Consider the following 14,769-nt stretch of genomic DNA (forward strand, 5'->3'; position numbering starts at 1 on the left):
AGCAAGAAATAGCCTGAGGGAGGAAGGAAGCAGTCAGCCAAAAGCTGAAGGTGGAAGGCTCTTCGCATTTTTCAGGTTGACCCTCAGAAACACGACACAGGAAACCCTAAAACACCCGTCTCAAAACATTCCCAGCACCTACTCACACGTTACAGAGAGCTGATATCTGGTGATCGTGATGGAGACGGTCTGGCACAGGCTCCTGGACCAGGGAGGGAACGAGGAATGCAACAGCTACTCCTCTTCCAAGTTCTGGCACCCATATGCAGAACAGTTAAGCACAAAATAAGTCTTTCCCAAGGGGAGGTGCAGAAAAGACGTTCTCTCTTGTGGTGCTTCTTCCCATGCACAAAGCTTGCTCAGCTGTAGTCAAAGCATCAGCCGTGACATTTGGGGTGGGTGGAACTGGAGAGAGGCAAAATAAAAATGATTGAAAAATGGTGAAATAGATTCAAAAAATGAAGTAGAAAAAGCAAAAGATGAATGTTGGACCACAACTCCCAACCTTTCCTTGGGAGTCTTGAAGTATCACACGGAAAGAACATCATTGTCGCCATTTCAGCAACTGGGGAAACTGAGGCACAGGAGGTGACATGACCGTCCCTGCTCATCCAGCAGGCCCATGGCAGAGAACCCATCTCCCCACACTTATGGTCCAATGTGAGACCCACCAGACCAGACAGGGAGTCATTTTCTGCAGCTACCTGTAGCGTACATCCCACGTGGAAGACTCACTCCGAGAGGACCACCCTCGATCAAGCTACGAGGATTTGTCTTTGCCAGATGTTCTTGCAGGGAGGATCTGTTGAGTTCTGCAATCTCTACAAAGCTCAGAGAGGCTCAAAACTTCTACTCCCTGCAAAGGGGACTGGGAGGGTTCCCGTGCGAGCCGGGCAACAGCGGGCATGGCCGCTCTCTGGTGTCCCAGCATCACTCTGTGTGGAGAGATTCAACGCAGGCGATTGGCATTTCATCCAGGAGAAAGGCGGAAAAGATAAACGTCTGCCCTCTTGGTGGAGAGATACATAGCCCTGGAATTCCTGTTTATAAAACTGCAATCAGCGCGAGCGCAAATTAGGTAAAATCAGTCAAGAGTAGGAAATCGTCATCAGAATTTCTTTTTTTTTTTTAACATAAAAAAAGCAAAAGCAATTTAAAACCGCTCTGGCTGCTGAGCTTTCAAAAAAGCTTTCCAACACGGCATTTCTATGTTGTGTGTCACCAAGGAAGACACCCGAGATGTAGTGAATTCCCGCAAGTTAATTTGAATTATGCCACAAACCAGATGTGTTCTCTGGTGCACAGAGAACCCTTTTTTTTTTCCTCCATTTCAAAACGACTGCTGCCGCATCCCATCAGCTCTCGTTATCCCACCACATCGTCTGACGTGACGTAACGAGTCATGACACCCTCGTATATCATCAAGAGAGACGGCAGCAACTCCACTCGAGTTGGGGCAGTTAGGGCACTGTTGTCTTGTAGGAGAAGGTTTGATGGGAAGCTGAGGCTACTGTCTTAAGACAAGAAGATATTTGCGAAAGGAGAGATTCCCCTTTCCGCACCAATTAAGACCTCGCAATCAGGCAGCGTGCAGGAATGAAGGTGGAATTTCACCCTCTGGGCTTGGCTCCCAATTTGCAGGAAACAACACAGATTTAATCAGAAGCTTTGAAAGCAGGAAGAAATCATGAGAACACCCAACCTGGCCTCCTACGTTAGAGCAGGCCATGCTTTTCACCCAGAAATTCCTCCATCAAGTTCGATAGCCCAGGGCTGGAAAGGAATCTGCCACTGCAAGATGGACATAAGCTTGAGACAAAGCTGAGACAAAAAATGCACGAGATCCTTCAAACATCTATCGTAATGGTTAAACCCTCTCGTCTTTAGAAAGCACTAATCTAACACTCATTTTCTGACTTCACCTTGTACCTGGCTGGGTCTTCTACTCAGTGGAGGACACCTCTACAGCCAAAGCTCGGTGACATGCAAGCGGCTGATCCAGGCAGCAGATCTGCAGGGCTGTGAGCACATGGACATCCAGTGACATTTTCCAAGCGCCCTGTGAAGCTACAAGCAGCACTGTTCCCTCCTACAACGTCCTCCTCTGTGATCTTTCCACCTCCAAGCAGTAGTTCAAGGACTTCCACCATCCACGCTTTCCTGCTCTCTTTCCCCAGATGCCCTCAGAGGCCAGTTTACAAATTTGTGTTTGGTGCCTTGTCTGATCACCACACTTCCAACCTTCCCCCTGCCTCCAAGATAATTTAGTCAACTGCAACATCAAATTTCTCCATCCTACTCTTGCCACAACGAGCATAGATAACCATGACCATGGGAAAGGCACCCTTCAGCATGACCTAATTTTTCCTGATTTTTCCCTTTAGGTAAGTCGCTGTAAGAAGAGCTCAGCCTTCGAGCTGTAAGGTAAATTTTCCAGATGCAAGTCATTCTCTGCATCGCGTACAGGGGGAAAAAGTCCAATTTTACAGCGCTTGTGGTAAAGGAATGCAGAGAATGTGTCGTAAACACTCCCCCCATCAAATAGGTGGTAAATTGAGCCACGAATGTTTGAAACACTGTACTTTAGAGAAGTGGTGAGAATGATGTGGAGTCCTGAGGCTCCTCCAGTCAAATTGTTTGTTCTTTCCATTCCTCAATTTCTTTTTATCATACTTGGGATGATGAGGAAGTCGTCTTCTCTGCCTCACTCTCCTGTTCAGGCATAAGGTGGCTACCAGAATTGGTAAGCAATAAAAAAATGTGGCTATATATATTTTTTTTCATTGGCTCCCCTAGAAAATCACAGCCTAAATCATGCCCAGGGGCTGGAGAGCACCTCTCTGCCTGTCGGAAGACGGGTGTTTTCCCACCTTCAGAAAATCTTTATCCAGAAACAGGCAAACAAACAAACAACCCAGCAACCTTTCTTCCGCTGGCGCAAATATTTTCTCTATCCCAGATAAAAAAGCCAAGCTTGACACAGCGTTACATGTGCTTTTCATGAATTTTTTTGCAGGAGGCGGTTTCTGGACCGACTTAAGGAATGCACTTAGCATGCTGTTTCCTCTCTATAAAAACACTGAATTAGCATTTCTCCCCATGATTCCCAGCGTGATACTGCTCCGCGCAGAACAATACAGGATAAGCAAAAAACCCACTAAAAAGGCTCTCAGAAAACTGCACAGCGCTTTGTTTTCGTTCGTTAATCCCTTGACTCCATCAGTTGTTCCCTCTGCTGATAGGAACAAGCGTTTCCTCCACAGTGCTCTTAGGCTTATCAAAAAATCTCTGCTCTCCAAGATGCAAGTGGAGTAGGTGGCCACCAGCCAGCCAAAAACAACGGTCCCAAAGAGCATCTGGAGATACTGCTCTGTTTGAGCCGTTATTGGTCACGGGGTTGGCAATAGGAAGACGGGACCCCCGCTTCGACCCCATGGGCAAGCAGACCAAACATAAACGAGGCAGCGTTAACGAGGGGAACATAAGTATTTTGTGTTTTTACGAGCAGCTGAAGAACGTCAGCTAGGAGCCAATCTTTGGGGTCCATCTAATAATTCCTTAAGAGCGTTTTAATTCACAGCCGGTTCTAGACCCGGTGTCTAATTTATGGGCCAATGTTTCTTTAAGACTGGCATTAAAGTGCAGAAGTAACAATCCCGGGGTTAAGAAGGTTAGGCATTATGTCCAGATTAGTATTATCAGATGACCTGAAGCAAGGGTTATATTAAAAACCACCTTAATTAAAAAATACAGGTCAGAACCAGTTTAAGCTCCAAACCTCCAGTTATATTCGTTAATTAGAAGGCTTGGACGCATGCCTCAGTGTGATGGATGAGCCGTATCTGCCTCATGGCATCACATGAAGAGATGGGACACGGCTCCCCAGGCACGGGGCTCGGGCAAGATTGCACCAGTTTTTCTCATTTCAATTCACCTCTCTTTTTTTTTTTTTTTTTTTTTTTCTCCCCTAGAAATTAATAGACCTCAGGCATTCAGGCACCAGAAATCAGCAGAGCGCTAACTCCTCTTGGTTGCTTCACTCTGAACGTCACCTTAAGCACTGAAGCCACGTCAGCCGTTTTCTCAAGAAAAGCAGAGACAGTCTATAGTTTAACGTGTTATTACCTTGCTGCCGACGCTCCAAAGTGCCTATGCAGGAGTCAGGAGATGTATTTTCCTTCCTTTGCCCAAGCAGAAGAGTTTCGTACCCTGGAGGATGCCCAACGCCTCTCAAGGTCTTCATCCTTGCTCTGATAGAGGTCTACGTCCCACGCACGGAAGAGGTTGGCTAGGAGACAGACCACAAGCAACCACATCCAAAGCACACGAGTCGAGCGACCCTGAGCAAGAGGTAGGTGTTGAGGCTCAGTCTCAGTGAATATCTCCTGGTCTTCAGCAGGAGAAAACACAATGCTGACCTTCTCCACCCCATTTGTAGACATCCATATGGGTGCAGATGCAGGTAGAAAGTTTGTGGCTAGGACGTAGGTTCTATCCTCGTCTCCTTAAGACAACCACATGCATAAAACCCGCACAAGAATCGCCAAGGACGGTTTTAGGCCCTAGATCACCCCACACTTCAAATCCAGAAGATGTCACTGGGTGATTTCAGGTGAAACCAAACCTCTTCTCTCCAACAACACGGCAATTTCTTGTCGGAGTAGAACAAACCCTCTCCAGGAACCTCACCAGAGCGGTCATGCTTGAAACACCCACCCGGCATTTAGACAAAACTGCTTTTTCACTCAGAGAAAAATCTCATTCATACAATAGAACCAGAGAAGGCCATGGGGAAGCATCAGGAGATGAGGTGAGGAGCTGAGCAAACCTGCCCTGGGAGGTGAGACACCTAACTGGAAAGGAGAAAAAGAAAGCCCTTTCATCAGGCTCTGCACTAACAGCTGCAGGTTTTCCCTTTCACATTAAAAGTTCAGACGCCAGAAACAAGAAGCAAAAAACACTCTCTTCTTTTTTTTTTTTTTTTTTACTATGGTGTATTACAACCCGTCCAAAATTCCAATAACTTGCATGTTTCATTTGTTTATCTGCTGCCCTAAGCAGAGATTTTACTATATAGCTTGTAATTCCTTTGGGAAAGAAAATTGGTAATCAGATAGAGAAAGCCACAAATGGGAGAAGGCCTTCCAATTTGAAGAAAAAAAAAAAAAGCATTTCCTTGCAAAACAAAAATAAAAAGGTTCATTACTTGGTTATTTCAGCATGCAAGCAAATTTAGCAAGTCCTCAGAAGGTATTTCAGATAAAATGGGAAAGGGAATCGTCATAGCGACAATGGATTTGTTTGGTATTTGTTCTGCCATGTTCTGTCAGTGTGCTTCTCCACTAAAGGCCATCATTGCTGTACTCCCGTTTCACTTCCATAATTTAAACATATGAGTTGTCAAGGCTTGCGTGGTGAGGCACCTCATCCCCTTTCAAGTTGTAGGAGGAGAAGGCGAGGTGGTCTCCATCCCACCATCTTGTCAATCTACCCAAGACACACCTCAACTGACAACCGCATGCCTTTATTGGCACCCGGCAACCAGCCCTAAATTCACCCTGCCCGCCGCTTCCGTCACCCTCACTCACGCCACACGAGGAATACCTCAGGAAACATCTCCTGCATTCAACAGCAGTGCCAGAAATGACCCAGAGCCCCACGGCGAGATTAACAGCCAAGCACCACAAGATCTGGAGGGCAAAGAACATTTCCGTCGGTAGCAATTTGTATGGCCCCTCACACCGTGTGGCTCTAATCACTGATGAGAGCCACACGGTCTCCGGCTTGACAGATATTACATTTCTTTGTAATCCATGTTCCTTTTGTCATCCCCACAGGCTCCAGCCCATGCCTGGGGAGCTCTACATGCAAGTGCTCATGCGTGACGGAGGGGAGAATGGCTTTCGGTGAGAGCCGCTGACAGCTGAATGCGTTAGGAGATCATTGGGTCAACGGCATCTTCCAGTCAACGTGGTCGTAAGGCTCCCGCATCCGAAAAAGCCGCAGAGGAAAGAAACAAAGAGGCAACGTCTCCTTTTGGAGACCATCCTCTGGGTGTTTGGTCATTTCCCAATGCACCAGGGCATGCACGGAGGATCAGAGCAGGCTTTCCTCCACAACAGATTTATTACTGGAGCAGACGTCTCTTAGGAAGCCTGCGAGGTTTCTGGTTCTCATCTCCCCCTCCCCGCAGCTGCCGCATCGCTCAGCGCCACAAATTGCATAAATCAGCAGTGACGGCCAGGAGATGAAAGCGTAAAAAGGCCGTCAGAGGAGTTATTGACACTAAAGGGCAAATCCTGCCCTGACAGGCACCCTGTAACCTCCTGTTCATTAGGAGGGAGATGGAAGGGGCGTACGTCAAAACTTGGGACTCAGGTTGCATTGATGGCAGGTCCAGCTGATGTGGGTCAAAGGAGAAGATGCTTCAGGCCTATCTGTTTCCCACTGGCCGAGGTTTGGTTTTAGCAGACATCCACTACTCAATCACCTCGAATCCCATTCCCACCTCATCGATCCCAGCGATTCACGTGCCGGCAGAGCTCGAGCAGGATGGCGGTGCTTGGCAGTGAGGCTGGTGAGGAGAGTCCACGGAGAGACTCAGACTTTAGGATGCTGAAAAATCCCAAGGGCCTTGTCTGAGGCCTAGCGAAGATGGGGGAGAGGGAGAGAAATACCGCACACAGAGCCCAGAGTCTTTTAAATCAAAACTCTGCTTTGATACTTGTATCTTAAAATCTTCTGTTCTTGACTTGTGGGTGAGAAACCCAGCTTTCTGTGTAAAGAGGGGAAAAAAAAAAAAAAAAAAAAAAAAATCTTTCTAAACGTCCTCTTTAAAAGCTGTGAACTGAAAAGGAAGAACCCAGGCTTATTCACGTCTAAAACTCTGGGGTTTTAAAGACTGCTCCTGAGCTAAGCGTGGGGAGACCTGCGGAGTCCCCAAAGGGAAGCCAACTCCCAGAGCTTCAGGGCTCGGCGTTCGCATGATACAAATTTTTAAAAAAAATCAACAACTAAGCAGGCAAAACTGATTTGAAATAATTCTGAACCATAAAGGGGGTTTTCCAAGGGCTTCACTGGAGCATTTCCACCCAAACCGCGACCCAAAAGCACGTAGGACTGACACCACCATAACGTTCCCACCAGAACGCCAGCTTTTCCCCAAACAGACGACGGCCAACTTTTCCCCTCTCTCCTATCTTGCTTCTTTTCACATCACACTTTGGCTTTCCTTGGGCTGCTTCTCCGCCGTAAGAGCAGACAGGAGGAATGTGGCACACCGGGTTTGTTTGGATAAAGCGAGCAGAGGGGATTACCGTCAGCTTTCTAATGGAAAGCTGGCACTGCCGTTCGCTCTTAGATTGGTACGAGGTTCTGTAAATAAAAAGCGGACACAGGAGGGGGAAGCCTCCGAATTCCCCAAACAGAGCGAATTCCCAATACTCCAGGTGGAGGGAGTAGGCAGAGTGCCAAGCCATAGCGAACGGTTTCCAAAAATAACTTGAGTCAAAAGTCCATAAATGTCATTTCTAGGACAGAAACTACAGCCGGCGTGTTCTCCAACAACTGGCTAGGAGCAAGCTAGGGTTGAAAGGAGCTAACGGCCAAGTTCAGCTCGCTGCTGTGTCCCCTGACCCTATAAAGCCAGACCGTTAGCGTCCCAGTAGGGAAACCAAGCGGAGAGGGGTCAATCCTCACCCATCAAGCCCACCGTAGAGGCGCGTCACGTTGACAACTGCTCTTCCCGCACCTGAACGACTGAAGCAGTTTCAGGGCTGCTCTGCATAGCAGGGGAGTTCACAGGGAACAAAAATGAAGAAATGCCACTGAAAAACTACTTTTGAAACCTGCCAGAAACAGGCACGGAGCTGGAAAGCATTTCCTATCCCCTTGACACCTTTTGGGGTGCCGGTGCCACTGCCGCACAGCAGAGCAGTTGCTGCTCGGAGTGTGGGAGTGTTGGGAGAGCGCAGGGCTACGGAGGCGGAGAAACACGAGCAGATGCTACAGCTCTTCGTAGAGACGTGCACAGCATCAGTCAAGGTGAATTCTGCAGAAGTTTGCTTCCTAAAGGTGACGAATGCAGAGGTTTGCCACCTCCGCTTGCAGGCAACCTGTTTCTACCACCCCATGTCTGGCACATTTTGGGGAAAATCCTAAGGAACACACGTTTTCCACCGTGCAGCAGCACAGTCTGCGCAGCTGGGTCAGTACAAGATGATCCACGCCACGCCACATTCGAGACATCAGATCCGAAACGCGCGCGATCATTTCTCACCAAGCTCAACTCTGCTCGTGCCGTTGTCCAGCCAAGCTGAAAACTCAAGACACAAAGCATCTCAAGGCTTTTTTTTTTTCGCTTGGAGATGCAGTCTCCTCTGTGTGGAAACGTTTGCAAGGCTCAGTGCTTTCCCCTGAACAACCTCAGGAGGACAGCTCAGCAATCGTACCGAGGGTTTAGCACAACTCCTACACAAACTGTGTTCCTCCAGCGGCACAGTTTTATTTTCCAAAGCGATAAATCATAATTTTATTAGCGTGGCTCCTTTCGAACACCCCCTATCTGATGGGCAACAGGAGGCAGGGATTCAGAAAGCAAGCTCGCATCCTCATTAAAGCACAGGCAGAATTTTTTTTTTCAGCCTTCTCCTGTTTCAACAAAACATTAGTATGTGCAACACGCGCTCGGGAACTGGTTTGGCCTAATCCTCCTCTTTGTTTGCCTTTCAGTTTTTAAATCGGTATGGCATTAGCCCGCTGAGGAAAACGCAAGGCTGGCTCGCTCCGAGTCAATTTTACGAACCGCAAGCTCCGGCGCCGCGCGACAGCGCTTCCAGTACCAAGTCCTTTACCAAGCAAGATCCAGGAGAAGATCACGCAGCGGCCTGGGATGGGTTTCGATCACCAGCAACAGTACAGGGCCTTGGGGATAAATAAGCCCCATCCCAGAATATTTTATAATTAAGCAACTCAAAAATGTTGACAGTGTTTCCCAGGTTTTTTCACAGTTTTTCAGGTTTTCAGAGCTTCAAGTGAAGTTGTCCAAAACGCTCATTGTCAATAATTTTCAACTTTCTACTTAAAAAAGCTAGTTACAATTTACTTTGACATTAACATATATAAGAAACACTCTTAAAACCTATTTCAAACCCTGGGGGGGAAAAAAAACCCCAAAACTCATGGTTTTGAAGTCACATTTAAATTCAAATTATTCTCCTTTCCCTCTGTAGAAAACACCGGTGATTGACGCAGGGTTTCAAACGCTTGGCAATGAGCCTTTTATGAGGTAAAGCGCAGACAAAGAAAAAGAAAAATCTCCTTTAAAAAAAAAAAAAAAATCTATTTTTAACAGATAAAAACACCACCATAAAATAGATGTAATGACACACAACCGGCCAAGTGAGTTCCAAAGGACAGAAGATACTGAGGCAGAGAGCTTGGAAAAATAAGGCGAGAACTGATATTTATCTGGAAAATAAGGGTATCGATTATCAAGCACCTGTTTATCTCTGTTGTCCTCTTCCTCTTTTGGGAAAAGTTAATTTCTCTGGTTTTCCTTGCTACAGGTCACTGCCACACCATGGGACCGCAGACCAGAGCCACTGCTGAATAAATCCCTAAGCTGAGCTGCGGAGAGCTGGAATGTATGAATGACCTCTCTATTCAATCAGGCAATAGTTCTGCTGGGATATTCAGCCTGGATTGAAGTTCTAGTAGTAAAATCTGGAGATAGAAGAGAATATAGGAAGAAATTTTTTTACGCTGAGGGTACTGGAACACTGTCCCAGGTTGCCCAGAGAGGTGGTGGATGCCCCATCCCTGGAAACGTTCCAGGCCAGGTTGGCCGGAGCTCTGAGCAACCTGATCTGGTTGGAGATGTCCCTGCTCCGTGCAGGGGTTTTGGACTGGGTGGCCTTTGAAGGTCCCTTCCCACCCAAACCATTCCATGATTCTAAGATGGCGTCTAGGAGGTGTTGCAGGGTCTGCTAGCCCATCCTCGCTTGTTCACAGCGGAGAATGCCAGGAGCATTTCCAGAGCACCACAGAATACACAGTGGTTTAGAGTTTTACTAAATGTTTTCCTCTTTAGTAAAGTTTGCAGATTTTCTGCCTCTTTGCAACCTCCAAAATCTGGCATCCTGGAAAAAAGTCAAATGCAAGGCAGAACTGCTCATTAAGGTGGGCTAGCGTGTCCCAAAGAAATTGAAATTAGCCCTAGAAACTTCCAGAAATTGCTCCCCAGGCCCTCAGCGTTGGTGTGCACGCTGTGGGAGCCCTCCAGCCCCACTGCGTGACCAACAATGAACCCTGGGTTCGGGGAGGGTAACAGAAAGCAGGCAGAGACCCAAGCGCCGCCCTGGCTTCCAGCTGCCAAGACCTGCCTGATGGCCCAGCCGATGCAGCCAACACGCCGTCTCCCGGGGCTCCATCACCGCTTTTTCCTGCCAAAAGATGATGGCAGGGAAGAAGCGAGCCTCCTGATATCCTCGGACAAAAAGCTAGGAGAGGCTCTCAGGGAATCTGCCAAGCAGCGGGATATTTTTTTTTTTTCTCCAGAGTCCAACTTCCATGTTGGCGAGAAAAGAGAGGCAAATTGTTGAGAGGAATCAAAAATACCCCAAAGATCATCAGTCCCCTGAAGCCTTCTGTCTTTAGAAAGATGCCTTGCTCCCACCTACACCATCCTGCCGTGGCTGTGAGCTGCATGCGATCCCGTTTAGCCAGGGTCCAATACTGGCTTGGTGGGAGCAGAGCTTTTTGGTCCTCCTCTAGCAGTTGACACCCTAGACAAGAGTAGTTTCCATCCTTCCTTTTTCTTTCCCTCTTCCTTCAAGCCCTTCCCCCAGGACCACAGCAGCTTTGCTGAAAGGACAGCAACACCAGAGCGGTGGAAAGGAGTCAAAGCCCTGCGTGAACCTCATCTCCCACCTTCGTGCCAAGTCAGCCCAATTTTATTTGGGATGGCCCCCAAAAAGGCACTTAGATTGATTTTTCAACTTCATTTACAAAGCTAAGGAGTTCCAAGCAAGGGATGGAGACGAGCACTGCTGGCCCAATGGAGAGCTGGAGGGTTGCTGCACCTTTGCAATACCCTTCACCCATTATTGTCTCTCCACCGGTCACTGGAATCGAGAGAAAAACCCAACCAGACAGATAATTCCTCAGCTCGGGTGCAAATCAGCACACAAATTGCACGGATTCAGCTAAACGAAGAGGCACAACCTAAACCACAACCACCTCTACAGTTGCACATCTTCAGCTACAGCAGCCTTCACGGTACGATCGCTTGCGGTCCCTGTTTCGGTACGGACAATTTTCAGTAAAAAACACGACCTACCAAAATTAATTACTCCAGTGTGACCGCAAGTGAAGAATTATCCTGGACTTTGGCACCAGGTCCATTCAAATCGCCATTCCTGGGGAATTTGGTGCGAGCCCGACGGCTGGGCAGAGCTGGTGGCAGCCACCTGGGCAGGAGAAGTCAGGGTTGAGCTCGTTGACCAACGCACTGGGCACCAGGATCCATCTCAGACCAGCTTCTGGACAAGTTTTTGCTGGGGGAAAAGAAAAAAATTGCTGAGAGTTGCAAGATGACAGGCCTTGTAAGAGGCACAGATCTGTAGTCCTGAAATTTGTGTTTCACCCTATTTCTTCAGCTTTGGGTTGCCTGACACAACCATCAGCTGAGATGGTGGCTCCTCCGTTAGCCCTGCATGGAAGTTACTCACCTTTAACAGATTTTCCTGGATTCCAGACATCATCTGCTGTGTTTTGCAAGGCAAGCCTTCACCCAGCAGCGTTCCTCAGCATCCCAGCACGGTTCCACAGGACCCTCAGCTGACACAAATCAGAGTTTGGCTGAGGTCAATGGCATTGCACCCACTTTCTCCGGCCACAGCATCCGGCCCCCGAATTTTCCAGCTCAGCACTCTGCTTCTTCCAAGCCAACCCAAGCCTTGGCAGGAACGCCCCTCTGTTCACGGGAAAACATTCCCAGTGTTGTGATTTTCCATCTATGATTACCAGGAGATTAAATTCCTTCATTGTTAACAAGCCTGATTGCTCCCTTAAGACTCCCTGATGTGTGTTCTTTCAGAGAGGGGGAGAAGGAAGACCAGGGGAAAGGAGAGGAGGACAGAGGTCAAAAAGGAAAATCTAAACAAAGCGTTGATTTTCTTTTTGGATCCAGACTGTGGTAACATAGCAGACTGTCCGAATCCAGTACATCCCTTGGCTCAAGGGCAACCAGCAAAATGGTGGAAGGCGAAATCAAAGCCGTCTTCTCCAGCAAGCACAACAGCTACTCTCCATCCAGCTTCATTTGGAGGTTTTGTGGAGACACGTGCTCAGCTAGCACAAAGCAGCATCCTTTCAACTCAAGGATCCAGCGTGCCCAGGGGTCAAATAGACCTTTCAGAGGTCCATCCTTCTCCTCCTCCACCACTGCTGCCAACACGCGTGTTCAAAGGCACGCGTGCTAAGCTTCCTTCCCATAATCCTGCCCTGAATGGTTTCCTCCAAGGAAGAGCTTAAGCCTTCAGTTGGAGTTCCGAGGCAAATCAAGGCCGTTTACCAATTTTTTATTTTTTTTTTTAATCATTTTGCTAATAGTACTGCGCATCGGAGTGTGAATTACTGCCCGCAGCAATAATGAACTCACAAAATAACGCCCCTGGGGAGAGAGCAAGGAAATTCGGGGCCGGGATACAGAAGCTCTCCTCAGGCAGACGGAAGGCTTGCTAACGAAGGGTTTTGCGGCAGGGGATGGTTTGGATTCGAGCAGACTGACGCATCGAGCCTTTTTACATCCCGTACGTTTTTTTTTCCGTGCTTTCTACAGGCAGTTCTTGCCAGAATTTTTCAGACTCCGCTTGGCGGAGAAATGTTTAATCAGCATTCAGCCTCTTTGCAGGGCTGTCTCTGAGGGAACAGATTCAGGCGAACGATAGCAAGCAGTAATTTTGGCTGCTTAATCCGGGCTGATTCATTTTAACAGCCTGCTTAACAATAGATACCATGTGGCCACAACCAAAGAAGTTTCATGGTCTTTACTGGGATTTAAAGTAGGTGTGAAAGGCTTTAAAAACGCATCATTACCGCGGGAGCGATAAAAGCTTCATTGCCCTAATGAGGAAAAGGATTGGCCCAAGTTCCAGAGCAATTATTGCTTTTCTCTGCAAGGTCGTTCAGCCTTGCCGGATTCCTGAACTTCTGTTAGAAAGTTGAGGAGGAAAAGATGAGAGAGCTTCAAAGCTCCAGATCCTGGAGTCAAGCGATCGCACGCATTGTGCTTACTCTACTGAACTTCCACATCACCCAGGATGGAGATGTTTAGATCTTTCTCTCCGCCTCGGAGCACGACCTCTGTAAGGAGGTCCAACTAAAGGAATTACCAAGATGGACACCTCTTAGTCTATCCCACCCAAAGCACAATCCTCTCCCAGTGCTTTAGCCAATACACAGATGGGTTCAACGTTACGCACCTGATCCTAACTTTGAACCTAGTATATATTATTCTCGCATGGCTCTGCACTTTTTTGATGTTTTTTTGAGACAAACAACCACCACAGCGTGTCTTATCTCACATAATCAAGTATGACAGATGTGTTTCTGCAATACATTTCTCAATTCAGGACCGCAGTTGACGAAAAGCTTTTGGGATGAGATATAGTAATAAAATCATTTTGCATTCCTCAATCAATATGTGTGCCAGTTTAAAATTACATTTTAAAAAGTGATCTTTACTCCAGTAGCATAGTGGGCTATTGCATGAGTCGCCGAAGGTCCAAGACCAGAACTGGCTCAGGCATTCAGTTTCCAAGCCACAGCAACGCCAACATTTTTTGAAAATAATGTCATCTTTAGTCAAGCTAAAAAGCAAACAACTCGGGTATTTCCAGACCTGAAATAACGCTGTAGGGGGTTCTTTTTGAGACAACATTTTTTTCAACTTATGTAAGATTGTCCTCCCCAGCATCCTTGGCCACTGCTGACCTACAGTAACCTGAGACGCAGCCACAAAACTGAGGACTCTTGTTCTCATGAATGACCACTGCAGATCTTGGCTTGCTCATGGGACCTCAGGGTGGATCCAAAGGGCAGCTGTTCCTCTGAGCTCCAGAGCTCAGCTTGGTTGGGAAACACCTGACTCAGAACACCACATCCTAGGGCATTGCCTGTGAAGTTCAGACCTGAAAAGTCCATCAACACTTGGTCCCCAGGCGGCCGAGCTGAGGACCCTTCCTTCACAGAAGATGTTTTGATCATCACCTTCTTGACACTCAACAAGGACAAAGCCTGGAGCATTTACTGGAGCATTTCCAGCTTGTTCTTACAGCACCATTCATGTCTGAACATCCCAGCCCACTTTGAGGTTTTGCAGCGAACACCAAACCTTAGCGACAGAGTTGAACTGGAAATCCTTAGCACACGTCCACCTACGGTCATCCAAGTGTTTGACGCATAAAACCAGCATCGCTCCAAAGGCACAAATCGTAACCGGGTCAGTCCCTATCCACCACGGGGTTGGTTTTCGTACAGCCTAGCCGTTGCGCTTACGTGCGCGCATTTTCCCCGCACTTCTTAGAAAACGTGGACACCCATACACGTCAAGAGAGGAAAAGAGGACAAAGAAAAGGAAGAAGCCCATCTCCAAGAAATCACCGATTAAAATTGCTCCCAAGTTCCCGCTTCCTCCACAAACAAAACAGCTTGCGAAAGTCCAAGTTGGGGTGGATAAAATATCAGCCACGTGCCTGACTTACAGCG

The 14,769-nt window shown here is 47.6% G+C and overlaps 1 long non-coding RNA gene across 8 annotated transcripts in view; it reads right to left on the minus strand.

Moving 5' to 3' along the window:
* The window catches only part of LOC147600257 (uncharacterized), a 55,636-nt gene that overhangs the window by 23,269 nt on the left and 17,598 nt on the right, over positions 1–14,769 (minus strand). For 7 of the 8 annotated variants that reach the window (XR_015258868.1, XR_015258870.1, XR_015258865.1 and 4 more), the window contains 3 exons: positions 11,730–11,838; positions 11,339–11,555; positions 147–405 (listed from right to left, as the gene is read on the minus strand). This is a non-coding gene — a long non-coding RNA (uncharacterized LOC147600257). The remainder of the gene's footprint in view (positions 1–146; positions 406–11,338; positions 11,556–11,729; positions 11,839–14,769) is intronic. The other variant, XR_015258867.1, reaches the window with a different exon arrangement.

The sequence above is a fragment of the Chlamydotis macqueenii genome, chromosome 6 (genome assembly GCF_036417535.1).
Source record: "Chlamydotis macqueenii isolate bChlMac1 chromosome 6, bChlMac1.mat, whole genome shotgun sequence".
NCBI lineage: Eukaryota > Metazoa > Chordata > Aves > Otidiformes > Otididae > Chlamydotis > Chlamydotis macqueenii.